General features: G+C 35.7%; 1 protein-coding gene across 2 annotated transcripts in view; it reads left to right on the plus strand.

Moving 5' to 3' along the window:
* Nucleotides 1-22,925, plus strand: part of AFG2A (AFG2 AAA ATPase homolog A) — a 355,632-nt gene that overhangs the window by 154,165 nt on the left and 178,542 nt on the right. The gene's annotated exons all lie outside the window — the stretch shown is intronic.

Consider the following 22,925-nt stretch of genomic DNA (forward strand, 5'->3'; position numbering starts at 1 on the left):
ACATCGTTTGCAAAATTGGTAAAGAGAACTGTATTCTGCAGCCAAGTTTCCATGAGTTGATATTTCACATTCACGTTTGTGACCTAAACCTGTATCCCTTCAGACAGTGAGGAAAACCAAATGTTCTCACAAGCAGCAAGGATTTTTTCATGGAAAACAAAAAAGTAAAAATGTAGTCCAAATAAAACTATAATATGTATATTGAATTTGTAGGTAGAGCTACAAGAAATGGATATTATGTACTTTTATGTATTTCACTGCAGTATTTTTTTCCTTAGGTATCATATGTGAAATCAAAAATAGAATAAAATACAAAACTGAATATATGAACACTGTCAGATAAATCCAGAAATGTTACTCTAAGATAATGACAATTATTATAATGTTTAATTGAGCATCTATAGTAACTTGTCATTCTCCTAACCGTCCTGGAAAGTAGTATTTCTATTTACATTTGTAGATGAGAAAATAGATGTTCAGAGGGATTAAATAGTTTGCCATGGTCCTAGATCTAGTAAGTGATGAATCAGGATAGTCAGGCAGGGCTTCCTGACTCTAAGTACCTTTTTCGTTAGCCTACATTTCTCATTTACTGCCATTATGTGCCATCCAATATATTCTGTGTCCACACCTCACTAAAAATTTTACAGTTAGTAAAATTTATACTATATAGTTTAAAAATTTATAATTTCATAATGTAGTATGCTTCTAAATAACCTAAAGGGTAGTCGGAATCAACTCGAAGGCAACTGGTTTTGGGTTATACAGTAGGAAATGGTGTGCTTGTTCCAGGGAGTGGTGCATAGAGGGGCTAAATACCAACTTGTTTTTTTAAAGTTAGCTATTACTTTCTAATTTTAAGCTCACATACACTCTTTCATTTTACCTTTCCCAATCTCGTAACACTTATTAGGGTTATACAACTGTATATATACACATACACCTAAATCACCAACATGATTTTTAAATTTATTTATATTTAAAATTTCAAAAGTTTTAAAATAAAAGTATTGTGCATAAAATGCGTCCCAAGAACATGTGTATTAAATAAATTGATTATTAAAGAGACTGAGATGTTACATAGTACTTTTCATTGCTATAATTTATTTTGTTCATATCATTAACCAGGGAATTAGCATGACATGTTAGCCAGGAAATTGATGTAACTACATTTTGTAGTTCTTCATATAAGATTCTACCCATAATTTTTCAAAATTCAGATGTTTAGTTGTCTATGAGTGAAAAATTTACCTTACCGAATTAGTTTTCCTTTTTTAAGGTATTAAGACTATATTATCTTTACTGTGATTTGAGGGTATGTTGTATTCTGATTTTGCACAGAACTTAGTGTTCTCTGCTTAGCATAGATGCTTAAATTTTCCTCTCGGATTTTAGATTTAGTGTTGTTGCCATCAAGTTGACTCTGATTCATGGCAACCCCTGTATGCAGAGTAGAACTGTTCCGTAGGGTTTTCAAGGCTATGATCTTTCAGAGTCAGATTGCTGGCCTGTTTTCCAAGGTGCTTTTGAGTGTGTTCAAACCACCAACTTTTCCGTTCGTAGTCAGGTGCTTAACCATTAACAGGACAATGAAAAGGACTCATTAAGCCTTTCATTTGGTTAAAGACTGAGAAACCCCTGCAGCAAGTAAGAAAGTAGCATTTCAGATGAAGTTCATGTATTAAAGTCTTGTTAGAGGCACATGAAAAAGAACACTTGTTTGGAAAAATTGGTTGGCGTAAGTTTTAGTATTATACTTAAATTTAGTAACTAACCAAATTGCTCATGATGGCTGCCTCCCATTCCTCTTATTCATCACAAATTTAGTTTTTTCTTTTTTTAGTAGACCATAGAGACAGGAGAGTGTTGACAGATCAATTAGAGGTATGTGTTACATTAAGTCTTAGTATTATTATTGAAGGAGGACCTTGTGAACACTGTTTATGAATGTCAAGATTGACTTAATGTCTGTAGAATGTGCAAATGAATGAATTCAGAGCTCTGGCTCCAAAACCCTTTGGAACCTCCCTTTAAATGGGAGGTCCTTTTCTTTGGTTTTAGAAACATTAAATTGAATGATAGTTTAATATTGGTATCAAGGTATTTTCTATAATTGCCCAAAAAAGTCATAGACTCTTCCTAAAGACAAATAAAGTGATAAAGAAAAACGGGGAAAAAATATACTGACCTAAATTGTTAACCTTTTTTATTTGATTTATGTGTTCCTGCGATATCGTTGAGATTGAAACTCAGACAGAGGTGCGGTCCTCCTATGAGTTTCATGCTAGACTCTGTCACGAGCGCTTTCCATATTGTACAATCATATTACTGCCAAAGATGGCTCTTGATTTAAGGATGTGATTTTTTTTTTTTTAATAGTCCATATTTGTTTACCTAGCACATTTAAGTCTTGTAGAACTTAATTCCTTTCACCTTCAGTTCCTCTTCTATTAGAAAAGCAGCATGGAAACATTTTGTCTGAATGTTTGGCCAAAAGTACAAAATGTGGATGTTAGCAGTTTAAATACAGAATAATAAATTTTTTTTTCTACTCTGCTTTATCTGATTCTCAAACATTAACAACTGTTTTGTCTTCAGTATTCCAAAGGTCTTTCTAAAAGTATCCCAGAAGACCACGGAAACTCTGTTTAGATTTTTCCTATGTGTTTAATTTTCTTTATATTTTCATTTTTGTCAAAATGAACTTGCCATTTACTTTTGATGAAATTAATATCTGTTTAAAACCTTTAGATTCTTACTTCTTGGATTTGGAAGATAACTTGAATGTTAGATATTAAGGGTCCTTGGGTGGTACAAACAATTAACAAGCTTGGGTGTTATCCGAAAGGTTGGAGGTTCGAGTTCACTCAGAGGCATTATGGAAGAAAGGCCTAGTGATCTCTTTCCAGAAAATCAGCCACTGTAAATCCTGTGGAGCACAGTTCTACTCTGACACACATAGGATTGCCATGAATTGGAATCAGCTTGAGGGCAACTGGTTGTTTTATACACAGATGGCCATTTGTGGTCAAATCTGGTTTGTAACTAACCTGCTGTAATTTAGTTAACCAGGGGACAGGTTCATGTATTTTCTGTTTCACATATTTATAAAATTTTATTATTATCATTAACCTTTTTTATGTAATATGTTTTGAGCTTTAAGGAATTAAGGCTCTGTATAAATTCTTATCTTTCTGTATGTGCATTTTTTCATTTAATTGATTTTGAATTTGACTTATACTACACATAAACTTGCACTTAAAAATGTGGTCTTCCCAAAAGCTTTGCTTGGAATCTTAGCTTGGGAGGGTGATTTAGATGGATAGAGAGGGTTGCTTGCTTTACTGTTTAACATTTCCGCAGACAAGTCCATGGAGACAGGCTGCTGATAGGATAGGAGAAAAACAACAAAAACAAATACAGTGCTTTAGCCTGGAACTGAATTGTATCATCTGTGCTGTCTGCTAGAGCCTTTGCTCACCTAATTACCCAGACAATCTCCACAGAGATTAAAAGTTCCCCCTGCATTAGTGATAGCCTGTAGTATGCTGCAGCCTTGGATCCAGCTTAAAAAATCTGCCTATAAACAGTTTTTGTGTTGTTGTTGTTGTTAGATGCTGTCGAGTTGGTTCTGACTCATAGTGACTCTATAGGACAGACTAGTCCCAGGAGCGGCTGGTGGATTTGAACTGCTGACCTTTTGGTTAGCAGCCGAGCTCTTAACCACTGCATCACCAGGGCTCCATAAACAATTTTTAGTAGCTTGCAAAATCTTTACCAGCTCAACCTTTAGGATGAGTGATTGTACTGATGAATTGGAGTGTCAGTAATTAAAGGAATACAGTTCTAATCACCTGGATTTTGTTTCTAGTTTCCATATATAACCCCTCCCCCATAGCACCCATTTCTGGGCCTGATTTGAACGTTTATTGTTTGTCATCTTTATGTTAGATGAGAAGAAAACCATGGGCATATACAGGTATGGGTATACTGGCAATTTACAAGTTATTTCAAGGACATTTGTCTTTAGAAAAGGTTATAATAGGAATTTTGACCTCATCGAAGTCTAGCAGGATAGAATTATAGAAATAAACAACCATAAAAAACCTCAAAAGATTCTGTAAATTTAACAAAAACTATTGGAATCAGCTTCTACCTCAAGAGTGAATGTCTGAGCTATCCAGGAAACTGATTATCTTTTTTTTGTTTTTCCTTAAAGATTTCTAATAATGAGAATTTTACAACCTTCCTCTAAAGCAGGAGTTTGCTACCTGGCAATTTTGTCCCACAGCAGACATTTGGCGATGGCTGGGGACATTTTGGGTTGTCCCACTGGAGGAGTGATACTGGCAGTCAGTGGGTGGAGGCCAGGGATGCTGCTGAGCATTCTAGAATGCACACGAGGACCCCCCAAAACAAAGTATTCTGTAGCCCAAAATGTCAGTAGTGCTAAGGTTGAGAAATCCTGCCTTAAAGCATGAATTTTTATCATGATATGAGTATTTTATGAGGAGATTTTGTTTTGTTTATTTGACTTGCAAAAAAGAGAGAGAAGAAGTCTAGACACTGATTTGGAGATTTATGGACACAGTAACACAAACATTCTTTGAAAAACGTCCATGGAGATGCTGAAGTGATTTCATGGTACAGAGAAATGGAAAACAATCACATTTCATCACAGAAGGACATGGGGACTTTTGTATTCTTTTTTTCCCTTTATAAGTATGAAAGCAAACTTCTTTGTAGGAGATGGGGTTGTACAGAGTCATCTCTTGGTGAATTAAATCATTTAGTAAAAACGAGTAGTGACAATATCTGTAAAATTATTTATCTTGATAGAATATTGAAGAGCCTGAAGCACTGGCTTCTCTTCCTGGACGTGACTGTGGTTAATTTCTTTAATGTCTGAGTCTCGGTTAACATGTCTGGAAAGTGATGTGGTTATTTTAAACCTCTAAGATTGGTGTTTGCTAATTCGTATTTGGTAATTTCTACTGACACTTGACTTTCCTCAGGTGAATTAAAAGAATTGTTCATCCTTTAACTAATTGGTTGCTTGACCTCTGTGTAAAGAGTAGGCATTTTCTTATTCGTTTCACAAATGAAGTTAATGAACCTGCAATCATTTTCATTATTGTCTGCTTAGTCACAATAAAGTGCAGTAGATGGATGTATATATAACCACACATGCATAAACACAAACGCACCTAGTAACTTAGTGGTAGGGAAGTTGGGGACTGACAAGAAGTGCTTCCATTGCATTCCAGAGATTTAGGTCTTTGGCAGCTGGCCTGTAATCCAGAGCATACTCATAGTGACCTTTGAGGTTCACGGAAGTAGTACACATGGTAGAGAATACAGCCTCTACACAGATTTAATGATGCTCCATCCACTGTGCTAAAACAAAAACAGACATTGGAGAGTAAATGAAAGTGATCTTTTTATCCTCGCTATATTAAAAAAAAAAAAAAATTGCTGTTGACCTTATTTTTTAAGCGATTATGTTATTGCCATGTTACCCACACCCCATTAATTAACTGAATGCATGCTGTGAAAAAGTTGTGTTTTCTGTAAAGGAAGAGATGGTTAAAAAAAAAAAAAAAAAAGAGCTTGGAGTCACAAATCATGTAGCAAGTCACTGTAGTATTGTTTACATGTTTAAGAAGAAGTTGGTTGTTTTCATGGGGACAGACAGGGGATCTGTATCCTGTCACTACCAAAAGTCTTAAGACTTTTTTTCTTTTCCCCCATAACAGAGGGAACAACCCGACCTATGCAGCATCTACTATACAGGATATTTCAGACAACATACTAGATCTCAGCTAGAGGCCAAATGCAAAGATGTCTTAGAGGTTGTAGTATATAAAATAAATAGTTTCACTGATAACAGGAAGAAAAATGTTATCCTATATTCTGTGCTCTCCTTTAATCATTATTTTTCGTTTTCAAAGGATATTATATTTTTTTAATATTTTGAATAAGTATTATATATCACATGACTCAAAACTCAAAATTAGAGAAATACATATATATGGTGATACCCCTTGTTCCCACTGCTATACTCCAGCTTTATCTCCCCACCCCACCTTAACCTTGTCTTTCTCTTCCATTTTTATTCATTTCTTGTTTATTCTACCAATGTTTTTTTAAAAAATACAAGTAAATATATACATTTATTCTTGTTTTCCAACACCCACCTGAATATACAAAATATAGAAACTATGTACACTGTTCAGGACTTTGCTTTTTTCATTTAGTGATGTATCTTGGAAATCTTTGCTTATCATTACATGGGTACTTTCCTCATTCTTCTGAAGGGTGCATAGCACTCCATTGTGCAGCTGTATTTATCCAGCCTATTGATGGACACATAGGCCATTTTCAATCTTTTGCCATTACTAATGGTCCCACAGTGAATAACTTTGTCCAAGTGGCATTTTGTACTTGTGTGGCTATGTTGTAAAAGTAGAATTGCTATGTTAAAAGCTAGATACATTTGGAATTTTGTTAGATATTGCCATATTTTCCTCTACAATTGTTCTACCATTTTGCACTTCCACCAGTAATTTTGCATGTGTCAGGACTTCCAGGTTGTTAGTTGTTAATTAAAAAAGCCAGTTAAATAATCTTTAAAGTGCTTCATATAAAGTTTAATGATTTTATTTTAGCATAAAACATATAAATGCATATTAATTTGCCAATCATTTGTTTTAGGGCAAATAATTTTCTTTGAGAATGGTCCTCCATGATGAAGTTAAAAGAGCAGTAGATTAAAGGAAGTCTCGATTCTAAGTTCTAACTCATTTACTTTGCATAAGTGCCAGACAGGACTAGACAGACATCTATTCATTATACCCTTACACAGTAAGCTACTTACTCTCTCTCTCAAAAAAGATAGGTGAGTATTCCCCAAATTCCCTTCTCCCCCCAAAACATGTTCGTGATGTTGCCATGTCTATATACCACTTTACTATTATTTACTTTATCTTTTTCTTCAGCTGATGGCACTGTAAACATTTAATAATTTATGTTTCCCTAGGAGGAATAGTAGTTTTATTTTCTGTGAATAAAAAACAATAGTAAAAATAAGTACAATGGAAAAAAAAACAGTGCTATTAAACATTAGTTAAATATGGTGTTTGCAGAGGGCTCTGAGCAAAACAAGATTAGCAAGTGTTAGATGTGAAAAATACATTAGCAGTAAGCGAAAACTTTCTTACTTAATAAAGAGCCATGATGTGTGCAGCCTACTCTCAAGTCGTTCAAAAAAAATTGCATAAGAGTGAGAGAGAACAAATGATAAAGTAAAGGGGATAAAATGTTAACAGTAGGTAAATTTGAGTATAGGTTATATGGTATTGTTCGTACTATCATTGTTCTTGGAATTTTTCTTTAAATTTTAAATATCTAAGTAAATTTAAAATTATCCTTTGAAAAGTAGAAAATTGAAAAGGAAATTAATTTTTAATGTTATTTAATATAGTATCTATATGTCATCTAAAAGCATCTTAGGTTGTCTTATGTATTCCACTCCTCCAGAAACAGCGTTCTAAATGATCTCTAACATCCCTTCTAGTTCTAGTGTTCTGTGATATTTGATATGCGTAATATTAAGGCAGCATAATTAAAGCTACCTGAATTCATAGGGTCTCTGTGGGTCGGAATCAATTCAAAGGCAGTGGTGAACTCCGTATTCAGTATTTCAATGAATAGAATTAAGGAGATTCAGTCTGAAGAAAGACTGTCGTTAGAAAAAGTAGCCTGGTGGGTGGAAGAGTAGAAGTAGCTTAGGAGGAAAACCCTGTTCTATTTAGCCAGTTATGAGAAAGAGAAATATTAGGTGAGAAGGTTCTTGAGAGGATTCAGAGAGGCTTCTGCCAAACTAACAAATTACTGAGTTTCCATTTCTTATATTAATAATAGTGATCCTGCTGTAATATTTGATTTCTGACAATGATGAGAGACTATAAGAGGTTTGAAAACTTGTTGCTGTCAAGTCAATTCTGACTCATAGCAGCCCTATAGAACAGGGTGGAACAGCACCATAGGATTTCCAAGGCTGTAATCTTCACAGAAGCAGGCTGCCACATCTTTCTCCTGCAGAGTGGCTGGTGGGTTCAAACTGCTGACCTTTTTGGTTAGCAGCCAAGCGCTTAACCACTGTGCCACCAGGGCTTCTTACAAGAGGTTTGAGTGTGGGTATATTTCTGAGAAAACTCTACCGTCACCACCACTAATTGACGATGTACTGTGTACTTGATGCTGTGCTGAATTCTTTATATAAATTACAGTAATCCTACAAGGGTGCTCTTAACCCTGTTTTACATGTAAGGAAATCGAGGCACAGAGGTTAAATAATTAGATCAAGGTTATATGACTGGTAAATAAGAGAACCAGATTGTCTGACTCTAGAATCCAGGATCTTAGCCTGTATTTTTGTAGGTTTTCTTTTAAAAATAGAGACTTTTAGTTTTCCGTAGTTACTTACTGTATCTTATTTTGTTTCATTGTCTTGTTTTCAATTGCTTATTTTATTTCTTTAAGCATATCAAACATAACCAAAAAAAAAAAAAAAAACCTGTTGTCGTTCAGTTGATTCCAACTCATAGCAGCCCTATAGTCATTTTCTATTCAGTATCAAAAAAATCCAATATATTCAGTTTTTGTAGATCTGATTCTGTGTTTTGTAGTAACTGGTTCTTTGACTGTATGTTTCCTGTCTTTGTGTGTGTGTGTGTCTTCGCGTGTGTGTGTGTTGAATTTTTGTTACCTTATGTTTTTTTGAATTTTTTTTTTTGTGACCTGAATATAAAGTTTTTTTCTGTCACATAGTTTTTATTTGTTCATTTTGTTTTTTCATTATCAACCAAGGACCACTTAAAAAAAAATTATTTATGATATAATTTCAGAGTTATAGAAGAGTTGCAATAATTTTACAAAGAATTTGTTTATATTGTTAGCCCAGATTTGCCGAATGTTAACATTCTTCCACATTTAATGTATCATTTTCTTTCTTCTTGTATTTATGTATATTTTTCTGAATCATTTGAAAGGCAGTATCAGATACTGTAAGAGCTCTGGTGGTGCAGTGGTTAAAACTCTCAGCTGCTAACCAAAAGGTCAGCAGTTCGAACCCACCGCTATTCCGTGGGAGAAAGATGTGGCAGTCTGTATCCATAAAGATTTACAGCCTTGGAAATCCAATGATGCAGATCTACTTTGTCCTATAGGATCGCTGTGAGTCAGAATCGACTCAAAGGCAGTGGGTTTGGTTTTGGTATCAGATACTATGCCCTTTGACCCCTAAATGCTTGAATGTGTGTTCCCTGAAAACAAGGACATTCTCTTACATATCCACAGTACAGTGATAAAAATCAGGAAACTAACAATGCTATTATCATATGCTATTACAATGCTGTTATCTAATCTACAGACTCTTTTCAGAGTTTTCCAAATATCCCAATAATGTTCTATGTAGAAGAAAAATTTTTTTTGGCCACAATTATTTGTCATGTCTCTTCATTTTCCTTTAGTCTGAAATAGTTCCACAGTCTGTCTTTGTCTTTCATGATTTTGACATTTTTGAAGAATTCAAACCAGTTATTTTGTAGACTGTCCCCCAGTTTAGATTTCTGTTTCTTCATGATTAGATTCAGGTTATACATTTTTGGTAGGAATATCACAGATGCGATGCTGTGTTCTTCTTAGTACATCATATCAGGAGGCGCATGAGTTTGATTTGTACCATTACTGTTAATGTTAACTTTGATCGTTTGGTTAAGGCGATATCTTTCAGATTTCTCCACTGTGAAGTTATTATTTTCACGTTTTTAAAATTTGTATCTTCTGAGGAGATACTTTGAGACAATGTTGTTGTTGATAGTTGCAGTGGAGTTGACCCCGTGTGTGCAGAGTAGAACTGCTCCTTAAGGTTTTCAAGGCTGACCTTTTGGAAGCAGATCGCCAGGTCTGTCTTACGTAAACATCCTAATAGTACTCAGACTTCCACCACAGTTTTAGAATCCATTGATGCTTCTTGCTTAAATCAGTTATTATTGTGATGGTTGCCAAATGATGATTTTTCTAATTGCCTCTTTTTTTCTGCTTTTATTGGTTGGCTTTCTGCTGTAAGGAACAGATTTCCTTTCCTCCTCCTTTTTATCAGTATGGACTTATCAGTGTGGACCTCTGGATTCTTATTTTATCCAAATGAGTTTGAATCCTTTACTATCATTATTTATCTTGATGTTGAAATTGTCCCAGTTTAGGCCAGTGGGAGCCCATTCAGTCTGCCTCTTGTACCCTCTTGCTGTGTCCCCCCCGCCATCATTCTTTTACACTTTCTTACTTTCTGGAAATAGATGTTCTGGACTAATATTGTACTTTGCCTGTTCCCGTCCTGAATCAGCCACATCTCAAGGAGCCCTGGTTCCTTTTAACGGAAAATGGTATTTAGAAGCCAAACTCTATATACTAAGTATTCTTGTTGCTGCTTGGGTGTCTAGGGCCACTTTAAATTTTTAGATTGAATTTTATTAGGCTATGTGAGTAGTCTCAAGACTCATAATTATCAATTCTAAAAACAAAACAATACCAGTTGCTGTCAGTTCCAAGTTATGGGTCCCCATGTGTGTCAGAGTAGAACTGTGCACTATAGGGTTTTCAATGGCTGATTTTTCAGAAGTAGATTGCCAGGCCTTTGTTCTGAGGTGACTGTGGGTAGACTTGAACCTTCAACCTTGATTAGCAGCTGAGTATGTTAAACCATTTGCACCATTCAGGGACTCCTGTCAGTTCTAAGAGGAGTCTTTTTTTCCTTTATTTCTTGTCTACCCAGAGCCAAGGCCAAATAGCTTACCTTCCCAATCTCACTTTGTAGGTTGGGTTTAGCTGCGTTGACCTTCTAAAGGTGTCACCCTTTGGAGTCACTGTTTTATATGGTAGTCTCTGACTCAACCATCCTCCAAGTCCAGGCCCTTGATTATTTTTGCCCTTGCAGGTACATGGAGCTCATTAAAACCCAATTTATAGACCACCAGGGATCATCAGATACACTCATGGCAAATGCTTGCTCTAGAGCTAGCTTGCCCCTGTAAATTTGTATTTTCTTACTGTTTCTTGGGAATTCTCTTATATTGCCTTCACCTTTAAAAGGGGCAGTTTTTAAATTTCTTTGACTAGCATTTTTAGGTGTTTATAGCCTGGGTTTTCTCTGACTCTTTAGTCTTTGTTGGAAAAACAAGTCTATGTGATTTCTTAATTTAAAGTATTACATTGAGGCTTTCATTAATAGTACGGGATTTTCCTTAAAGAAATTATTTATAAAATATTAAAGCAAAACTAAGACAGGATATCTTGGGAAGAATGAAATATTTCTGGAGAGTTATGATTGACTAATACAGTGCTGCAAATGAGGAGATAAATGTAGGTGTGAGCAAGTTTCTTGTATCTTTTAGGCTTTTTATTTTTCTCACCATCTCAATCCATCTCCTCTCTCTGGCTCTTGTCTCTGGGAGCCTAAGGATCATAAAGCTGGCTTGCAGAGAGTGGTGAGATGAGCAGCAGTAAGTAGCCTTGATCTTTTCTAAAGTGTCCAGGAAATTATGTACTTTGCTGTCTAGTTTCCTAACTTTCTATTCTTAGACATAAAAGATGAAGATGGAATAGAGTAGCATGCAGGGTGGGCCCATTTTCACTCCCCACTTGGCTTCCATTTTTCAACTTGTTTATTCTTGAAAATCATAACATTTCCTGCCAAAATTCATGAGCTAGATGTGCTGGGACTTATAGAGAGGTAGGCCAGATCATAACAATAAAGGTTCAGTTTAGATAGTAATGTGCTAATGAGGCCATAATTATGGGATATTTCCTTGTAGTGACCACATAACTATGAGATATTTCCTTGTAGTGAAGTCATAGAATTTATCATCAACCCTGATCAGCTATTTCAGTTTTATCTCAGTTGTTGCAAGGACTGGTCAAGGGAATGTGGATAGATTTCTATAAATTTATCACTCCTGTTGAGGGAACAATTCCATTACATTTGAATTTCTACAGTGAATCATTGATACAATTCCCATATTTAAAGTTCTGCCTGTATCTTTTCTGACATTTTCTGTCTTACTTTTACCCAAATAACTTATCAGAGGAATTCTAAGAAAAAGCAATTAAAATTAAGGGCTAATAATAAGAAAGAGCTTCAGTGTACTGGTGACATAATTTTATCCATTACTATAACCAATAAAAATATTAATTTATTAGTTAACTATCCATTCAGTTTATATATACTTATTTTTCTCATTCTTTGTGCTGCCATCATGTACATGGCCCTGTCATAAGACCGAATGTTGGCAGGTAAGGATTGTTACTGCTGTCAAAATCAAGATACCTTGTGTAACCTTCTTGATCAAAGAGAATATTTTAACTGAGTCAGATTCCACAGACCTTTTTGTGTTCACTTGGAGTCTAATGAACCTTTCATTCTAGGTTCTTAAAAGATGAATATATTTGAGACTGTTTACAAAATTTTGTAGGAGGCAGAATTTATTCTTTTTTTTTTTAACTAGCCTTGTCACTCTCAAGGAGCCCTGCTGACGCAGTGGTAAAGAGCTACAGCTGCTAACCAAAAGATCGGCAGTTCAAATCCACCAGCCGCTCCTTGGAAGCCCTATGGGGCAGTTCTACTCTGTCCTACAGGGTAGCTATGAGTTGGAATCGACTTGATGGCAATGGGTTTGGTCACTTGGCAAAGATGCCATTACCCTATATCTTTCATTTCTGACCTAGGGCCCATTGTACTCTTCCAATTGGGTAATTTTTTTGCTTGCTTGATGTTGTTTTGTTGACTCGCTCATTTCCATACATCACCCAAAATTTCAAGTATGTAAATTCAAAACTTACCTGTTTTAGTGTCTAGGGCAATACCTAAAGGTAATCAGGTGAACATTTCCTCAGGATGTGCTGATGGAAGAGAGCCATATTTGCTCTGAGATACTTATATTCATTTTAACTGTGTTCCTTTGGACATAATACTGCTACTTTTGATGTCTAATAAAGGAAAATACCAGGAAGAAAGATTTTTGATGTGTTGATAATGTGTTCTTTGTGTACACAGGACTTTCTCTTTGCATTTATATTAATCTCCCTTAATGAACAAAGTATAAAGCTATCCTTCTGGCCATGCTGTCTTTTTTTGTTTAAGCATTTGTTAGGCAACGTATTAGGTTGTATGTAGTGCTTTGAAATCCACTTCTGCTCTCCATACAGATGTGTCCTACTTGCAGTGTAGATTAAAATCTGAGTTGCATTCCTCAGTTTAAAATTATCATTCCTATTGTTTTAGCATGTATATTTTACTTTCTGAGAATCAGCCCTTTTTATTTTTATTTTGCAAGGAAAGCACTTACTTAGGGAGAAACTTTTATTTATTTTTCCAAAAGGTTGTTGCCTCAGAAAAATCTGTTTTACTTAGTACGGAAACAAGAAACTGACATTTTTAACTACAGAAGATGTTTAAAATGTCTAAAATACAGCTATTATTATTGCTATAAAAATATGTTCATGCAGATAAAAACTAGATGACAATATTTAAAGAAGAACTTGTGGTTAGTTCTATTTTTCTTTTTCTAAAGTTTTATTTACTAATATTCTGTAATCTTTGTCAATTTAAAAGGAAAAAGGTGTTATCAAGTCCCTGCCCATTTAACTTTAGAGAGGACTTAGCTTGTCTATTGAGTAGACTTTGAATCAGTGTAGCACTTTTACTCATTGTGGAAATATTTACTGAGTTATTAATGATCTTTAATCTTTTTCTAGGAAGTAATAATGTTAACATCTCATATCAGTTTTATTGTAATATTGGGAATATCCGGTCATGAAGAAGAATAAAGCCTTGCCCCAAAACAGATGGTGTATTCTTCAGTAAGCATATGCCTTTAGTGGACCTCTGTACTTCCTGATGTTTAATTATTTTGTGAATGTGAATTTTAAGGGGAACTTTATTATTCCAATGTTCATTTTTTAAAACTGACATTACAGTGCCACAAGATAGTGAACTTGGGCCAGAAGCATTCTAAATATTCTAAATGATTTGCTCTACAAGCAAAAAAAAAAAAAAAACCCTAAATTGAAATCTAACTTCAAGTGTTGTACTTCTTTTAACATAAATTCTTTTCGAAGAAAATGTACCGTTAAAGTCAGAAATTGTTAACTTCAATGATTTTGTTGATACTAAAACAAGAGTGCTGTCTTATTTCGTGAGAAACATTAACTTTTTCATTTGTCCTGACTATACCCACTTTTACCTATGGCATGTGAATGTGGTCTACTTTTGAATTGCATGCTTGATTCCAGATGTTTCCACATAAACAGAGTTTGGAAAGACTATACTTAAATGTATAGGAAGCAGTATCATCAGGAGGTCAGCTTTGAGATTTTTTTATGAAATAGTACATACATTTTTCTAGATAGGTATAGAAAAATGAGAAGTCTTGGTTAGATGATGCTGTCCCTTGGGATTAGAGATGACTCCTGGGCATAAAAAGTGATATAAAATATTTTCGATATTTTTACCAAATATTAATCTGTCATTATTCTTTGAGAAGTGAGCTTGGAAACTGATTTACAAAGATAATTGAGACCATTTGACACTAACTTCCTCATATGTGCGAATCTTCATCTAAACATAGCTCTGCCCTGTTTTTATGTGCTCTTTCTTTCTTCTACTCTCAGAAAAGGACGTTTACTCCTTAAAGTGAATGGCTCCACTTACGCTCTGTATCTCATCCCAGTTTGTTGAACTTTTAGGTCTCTAGTTCCTCCTGACTATACAGCTTTATTAAAAGTAAATTTGTGAAAGTAGTCATCAATGACTAGCTAACAAAATTTAATGTCTTAAGGGTTTTTACTTGCCTTGAATTCCACAAATTCCGTCTTGTTAACTACTCATATCTTCTTGAAATTCTGTTAGCCTCTGTTAGCCCTAATGGCACGACCATTTCCCCTTCTACTAATTCTGTGTCCACTCCTCTTTTATATCAGTTGAATTTAACAAGCATCTAATATGTCATAGGAATTGGACAAAAATATGAATCCAGTCAGGCACCCTGTTTTATTTTTTAATTCATAATGTATCTCAATTTCTTTTTCTTCACCCCATTGCTTCTATTCTGATTCAGTTCTTTTCCTGAATTATTGTGGTTGCCTCTTAACTGGTTTCTCTGCCTCCATCCTCTTCCTCCTCCATTTCATCTCCATTCTGTTTTAGAGTACTCTTTGAAGGACTTCTCTTTTTCCGAGTTACTACACTGCTAAGGAACCTACCTTGTTGTTTACTTCATGAAGTCCAGCTTTTCATTCTGGCTTTTTTAGTTTGCAAAATTTGGCCCCAACCGCTCACCATTTTCTGTTTTCTTTGAACATTTACCCATTTATCCTGTCAATTACGTCTGTTAGTGTTACATGCTCTGCAAATGCTGTGTTCATTATTTCTTCCAGTCTTTTACTTATTTTGGACCATCCTCAGCTATCTCAGTCTCAACAACCTTTTCAGTGAAGTTTCTGTTTTTAACTAATTTGGCTATATTCTCTTTTTCTAGCTTACTTCTATTCAGTATCCCTTAGTTTTTGATTTTCTCTGATGATGTATTATTTTCCAGATTTTTCCTATTCATCTAATAACCTGTATTTTGAGGTCAGAGAGATCAAATCATATTTTTGATAACTGTCGCCTAATATATATTCCACAATATTTGGCAATTGAGTGAAAATAAGACATAGGTTAAGTATTAAGTCTCTAACTTTCACAGAGTCTATAAAAAAGTAATTTCTTAGTAGAGAGTTATTTTAAATGATAGCATAATTTTATCAAATCAGAAAAATTCCATATCAGCAGAGCGCAGTCAAGGTAAAAGTCATTCGACTGTCCTGTGTAAAGTTAAAATTCTGTCTCTGTAAGAGTTTTTCTACTTGGGGTATCAGTTTTACTTTATAATTCATTTGTAAATGAATTTCAAAACTTTTCAGTTGATAGGTTTGTATCATTGTATAATTTTTTTTAGCCACATAAGGTAAATATTTTGTTTTTTTTTTTTTTTAAATGAAAAAAATTTGAGATTAGTTTTTTAGGTCATGAAATACTTTATTCTTTGAGGTATTTGTTTGTTTTTTGTTTTAGATGGGTGGCCACTTTATGTACATACTTTTGTTCTTCCTGCTTCAGTAGTGGTATTTATATTAAATTTATTTTTATTAATTAGGCTACTTTTCATTCAGTAAAATATTAATTTTTATAGAATACCTTTATTTTCCCCTGTGAACTTATTGAGAAAAATGAGTTTTTATTAGAGGCTGTGGTATAACACTAACTAAATGTAGTTTGGCAAATTCTTCAAGTTTTATTGCATTTCCCTCCCTGAACCTTTCCTCTGGCAGGCTGCGAACAATGAGTGGTGTGTGTTTATAGACGTGCTCATTTGCGCCTCCTCCTCCTGGAGGTTAACCTAGTACTTATTAAAGGAGAAACACAGTTTATACTAAACAGTGTTTAACATATACTGATGGTATTACTGTATTTCCTGTTTTGTGTTCACAATAAGAAGATTCTGAAAATCTGCCTTTGTATAAATACTTCACTGACATTCCAAACAAGTATAATCTTGTCTGCTGGTAGGCAGGAAAGAGTGGTGTCCTGGAATGCTGTTAGAGAAGGAAATCTCTTTGTGTTCCACAAGTGATACCCCTAAACCTTTTAAGAATATAATTTAAAAATGACAACCCTGCATTTGCTTTTCCTTCCGTTTATTAAAAACTTTGCATGCACTTAGTTCAGAAATGAATTAAGTAAAAAAAAAAAAAAATCACTGTGGCTGAGAAAAAAGCATCTTCCTAGTAGCCTAGTAGTTTGCTGGAAATTACTGGTAAAAACTTCCAAGGGTAAAAATAAAAACAGATATAGTAAATAATTCTTACTTTTTTTTCTTCTTAGCTTAAACTTTTTTTAATACTTGAATCAGGCTTGTGGTAATTCTCTACATGCTTAAAAGATGCAGTGTTGCCTATTCTGTCCCAGAAGTTCCACTAAAGAAATAATTTGTGGTGATTGGTTGTAGAACACAGAATTATTTTTTAAAAGTTAGATTTAGAGTTTTTATGTTATTTCAATATTGAATGTTTCATCAAGAGGTATAAAAATCATAGTCGTATAACTTTAAGATTGACTGTTCTAATGAATGGATTTTCTTATACTTAATTCTGATAGCTAAGAATTCAATTAAAGTAGTACTGAAGTTTCTGTTAAGTGATCAAAAAAAAAAAAAAAGTATGGTTAAATTATTGCCAAAACAGACATCATAGACAAGACATAGTCTAATTTCTATGTTAGTTTTTCTTTATTTTCTTCTTCCTTGTTATTCCTATACCCTTATTGCCTATAGTGATTCTCTGCTTCAGCCCTCATTCACTCTAAAACCCAGGAAAATAGAGAAAATCACCTACAAGAGTTTCCAAATAAAAGGTTAAAAATGCTTATTGATCACTTTCAAACTTTAGAAAAGTATCGCACACTTTTTATTATCAAATAATCATTATATTATTATTGTATATATCATATGTTATGCCCTTCGTTTAAAAATATTTTCTTAAAATACGTTAAACATTATTCACTTACGCTCCTTCTCGTAAATCTTCTGTGATGACATAAAATACTGAAGCTACTGCGTCTTCAATTAAGAGTCTTTTAAAGGCAGTTATCTAAAGCAACCACACTACTAACTGATATGGTCGTTCCATGGTATCAGAAACTCAGACCCCATCTTACTGCTGTACCATCCTTTAGGCCACATGATAAAAATATCTCATCATCACATCCATTGGGTCCATTCAAGCCTATTGGAACAGGGAAATGAGGTAAAAGAAAGCTCCCTCCTTCCCTGTAAGGACATGACCCGTAAATTGCAAGCATCATTTATATCCCATTGGCCAGATTTTAGCTACATGACCATACTCAGCTACAAAGGAGACTACAAAATAAATGTATTCCCTTTTTTGAGTGGCTGTGCGCACAGCTTGAATTCAGGGGTTTTATTACTGAAGAACAAAGAAGAACTAGCTTTCTCTGCCATTATGTGTTAGCAGTGTTCACTGTTGTCCACACCTTGACTTACATGACACAATAATCCTCTAAGTTTTCTTCCATTTTTCCGCCCCCCTCCCCAATCCTTTGACTCCTTTACATATATATTCTCTCTGCCTAGGCAAAAAATGTTGTAGTTCATCCAGGCTGGGCACTAGGATCCTTTTTTTCCTTCTCCGTCCTTGGTCAGTCTCGGCATTTTCCATGGCTTCAGTTACCATGTGATTGCACTGGATTCAGCTCATATTTTTTGCTTTGAGCTCTTCAGCTGTTTGCTTAGACATCTCAAAGGCCTTTCAAGTTCAACATATCCTAAATCCAGGTTTTGCCATATTTTATATATACTTAATCATTTAATGTTCTTAACAACTCCATGAGGTAAATACTGTTACTATAAGTGGTTAAGCATTTGCCTGCTAACCAAAAGTCAGCAGTTCAAATTCACCAGCTGTTCCTTTGAAACCCTATGGGGCAGTTTTACTCTGTCCTATAGGGTTGATATGAGTTGGAATCAGCTCCATGGCAACGGGTTTGGCTTTTTGGTGTACTATACCTCATCCTACAGACACCATTTGTGAAAAGACTGTCCTTTCGCTTTTGAATTGCCTGTGCAACACTTGTCAAAAATCAATTGGTCATATTTCTGTGGGTCTATTTCTGGATCCTCTGTTGACTTCCATTGATCTATCCTTTCACCAGACCATACTGTCTTGTTTGTCGTAGATTTATCGCAGGACATAAAATCAGATAGTGTGTGTCTTCTAAATTTGTTCTTTATTTTCAGAATTTGTTCTAGCTAATCTAGTTCCCTTGCTTGTCCATATGAAGTTTAGAATCAGGATGTTGATATCTTCAAAAAATCCAGCTGTGATTTTGATTGGGATTGTTTCGAATCTGTAGATCAATTTGGGGGAGATTTGACAACAATATGGAGTCTTCTAATCCATGAACATTATATATCTGTTTATTTAGGTTTACTGTATTATAGTTCAGAGTATACAGAACTTGAATTTATTTTGTTAAACTTGTACTTAAGTATTTCTGTTTTTTTTTAAATTATAAATGATACTATTTTAATTTTCACTTGGAGTTGCTATTGTTAGTGTGTATGAATACAATTGATTTTTTTTTTTTATATACTGGAATTGTTTTATTTTTTATCTTAAAACATGAAGCAAGATGACAACATGTTAACAATTGGCAGTCTTGGGATTCTATGTAAATATGTGAATGTTTGTGATTCTTTGTACTGTTCTATATTTATAAAATTCCCAAAGCTGAAAATAAAATCCCCCTTCGTCATTGCTACCCTTACCCCAAACAAATTAAGGAAAGCAGCAAAAACTTTTTGTTAAAGATTTGGGTACCCAGACTGAAGACCATGTAATTTCATATGAGCTGTAAGAGTTTGGGAAACACAACTTTTTGTTAGTAAGAGAGTTGGTAAACTTTTCACTAAAAATTGTGATAATATACACTTACAAGAAGTTGCAAAGATAGCACAAAGAAGTCCCATATACCCGTCATCCAGCTTCCTCCGATGGTAGCATCTTTTTTTTTCCTTTTTTAATAGAGACCAAAGTTTAGTAGTGATTTCCAGGGGAGGAAGAGAGGAGGAAAGGGACGGGGGGCAGTTATTGCTTATGGAGTGTTGAGTCTTGGTTTATTAATTTATTAATGTGATGGAAAAATCACATTAATTAAGGGTAGGGTTGCACAGCCAGTTATTTTAAGTACTTTCAATAAGTTGTACCCCTGAAAAAAGTTGAATTGGCAAAAGTTGTGTGATAGACATATTTAAAACAATGACCAAAAAAAAAGTAGCTGCTGAGGCTCATTACATACAATCAAACACTGCATGGGATTTGGTTCCTTGGTTTGGAGGTTTAGGGTCATGGTTTCATGGGACATCCCAGTTAATTAACCTAATAACGTATTTTTAGTGCATCTGTTCTACCTCGTAGTTTGTTGCATACTGCCTGGGTCTTAAAAGCTTGCAAATCACCGTCTAAGGCACTACAGTTGGTCTTTATTTGGCCTGGAGCAACAGAGGAAGAAGGAGAGTCAGGAATAGGAGGAAGAAATGGAATGTGTAGCTAACTGTCTCCATGAATAGCTGCCTCCTTTACCATGAAACCAGAAGAACTGAATGGTTTCCGGCTACCATTAGTAAAGATTTTGATCAAAGATTCTGTTGAAGAATCCTGTTCAAAAGAGGGGAAATGCAGAGCAGAATTTCAAATTCTCATGGACTCCAGACTTTCTGGAGCCATGGAAGCTGGATGAACCCCTTAAACTATTGCCCTGAGATAATCGTTAAACCTTAAACCAAAAATTTCCCTTGAAGTCTTTAAACCAAACAATAGTTTGGGTTAACTAGTAAAAAATGTCTGTCTTGAGCATGATGTGCTTTTAAGATCTTTCTATATGGGATCAAATTGACAACAGCAACTCAAAAGATTAGATAGGAACCTCTAGGGACCAGTGAATTTATGTTTTTTTTAAATTTTTTATATTTTGCTTTAGGTGGAAGTTAAAGCGCAAATTAGTTTCTCATTCAAAAATTTATACACGTTGTTACATGACATTGATTGCAATCCCCGCAATATGTCAGCACTCTCCCCCTTTCCACCCTGTGCTCCCTGTTTCCATTTGTCCAATTTTCTTCTCCCTTCCTGCTTTCTTGTCTTTTTTTTTTTTGGGCAGGTGTTGCCCATTTGGTCTTTTATACTTGATTGATCTAAGAAGCATATTCCCCACTTGTTTTATTGTTTGTTTTATAGTCCTGTCTAATCTTTGACTAAAAGGTGAACTTCAGGAGTGACTTCAGTTCTGAGTTAGAAGGGTGTCCAGGGGCCATAGTCTCTGGGGTTCCTCCAGTCTCTGTAAGGTCAGCAAGTCTGGTCTTTTTTTTTTTGAATTTGAATTTTGTTCTACGTGTTTCTCCAAATCTGTCCAGTAACCTCTATTGTTAATCCCTGTCAGAGCAGTTGATGGTGGTAGCCAGGCACCGTCTAGTTCCTCTGGGCTCAGGCTAATGGAGACTATGATTCATGTGGTCGATCAGTCCTTTGAACTAATATTTTCCTCGTGCCTTGTATCATTGATTTTCTTTATTCTTCTTTGCTCTGGACGGGATGGGACGAATAGATGTATCTTAGGTGGCCACTTGCAAGCTTTATAAAACTCCAGATGCTACTCACCAAGGTAGGATATAGAACATTTTCTTTATGAACTATGTTATGCCAGTTGACCTAGATGTCCCCCGACACCATGGTCCCCAGCCCTCAGCCCCAGTAACTCGGTCCCTCGAGGTGTTGAAGGTGTTTAGGAAGCTTCTGTGACTGTGCTCCGTTTGTGGTCTATTATATATATGAACATACATGCTGTTGTTGTTGTTGTTAGATGGCTGTCAGTTCAGTTCCGACTCATAGTGACCCTAAGTACTACAGAATGAAACACTGCCCGATCCTGCACCATCCTCACAATCGTTGGTATGCTTGAGCCCATTGTTGGAGCCACTGTGTCAGTCCATCTCATTGAGGGTCTTCCTCTTTTTTCACTGACCCTCTACTTTATCAAGAATGATGTCCTTCTCCAGGAACTGGTCCCTCCTGATAACACATCCAAAGTAGGTGAAACGATGTCTTGCCATCTGTGATGGTTAAGATTGTGTGTCAACTTGGGGTGGGGCATGATTTTCAGTGTTTATATGTGATCACTCCCATGATTGAATCTGCTATGAGTAGCCAATCAGTTGAAAGGGAGTTTCCTTAGGGGTCTGGCCTGTATCCAAACATAAGCAGACTTTCTCTTTTTGCTCGCTCTGGATCCTGCGGCTGCCTCCTGTTTGTCTGACCTCCGGTTCTTGGGACCTGAGCTATCAGCTTATATCTGCTGATCTTGGGATTCGTCGATCTTCACAGCCTGTGAGCGGAGCCCTGCACTCCGACCTGCTGATCTTGGGTTCGCCAGCCCCTGCAGCTTTGTGAATTGGGAGAAGCCTCTATCCTAGTCCATGGACTTGGCATGTTCCAGCCTCTACAATCGCGTGAGCTGTTTCTTTGATATAAATCTCTCTCTGTATATACTTATACCCTTTACTGGTTTTACTTCTCTAGAGAACCCAGCCTAAGATATTCGGTACCAAGGGTGGGGTGTGTCAAGACATTCCTTCTAAAGTGAAGGATAAGTTATTGCTTCTGGCTGCCCCCACAATGAAAAAGGAGGGACAATGCCTAATGGGCTTCTTTGGATTTTGGAGGCAACATATTCCTCATTTGGATGTGCTACTCCAGCCTATTTATCAGGTGACCCAAAAAGCTGCCAGTTTTGAGTGGGACCCAGAACAAGAGAAGGCTCTGCAACAGGTTCAGGCTGCTTGCTGTGCAAGCTGCTCTGCCACTTGGGCCATATGATCCAGTTGATCCAATGGTGCTTAAAATTTCAGTGGTGGATTGAGATGCTGTTTGGAGTCTTTGGCAGCCCTCTATTGGTGAATCACAGCACAGACCCTTAGGATTTTGGAGCAAAGCTCTGCCATCCTCTGAGATAACTACTTTCCTTTTGAGAAACAACTTTTGACTTGTTACTGGGCCTTAGTAGAGACTGAACACTTAACCGTGGGACACCAAGTCACCATGTGGCCTGAGCTGCCCATCATGAACTGGGTGTTGACTGACCCACAGAGTCATAAAGTTGGACGTGCACAGCAGCACTCCATCATTAAATGGAAGTGGTATATATGAGATCAGGCCCGAGCAGGACCCAAAGACACAAGTAAGTTGCATGAGGA

The sequence above is a fragment of the Trichechus manatus genome, unplaced genomic scaffold (genome assembly GCF_000243295.1).
Source record: "Trichechus manatus latirostris isolate Lorelei unplaced genomic scaffold, TriManLat1.0 scaffold00174, whole genome shotgun sequence".
Lineage (NCBI taxonomy): Eukaryota > Metazoa > Chordata > Mammalia > Sirenia > Trichechidae > Trichechus > Trichechus manatus.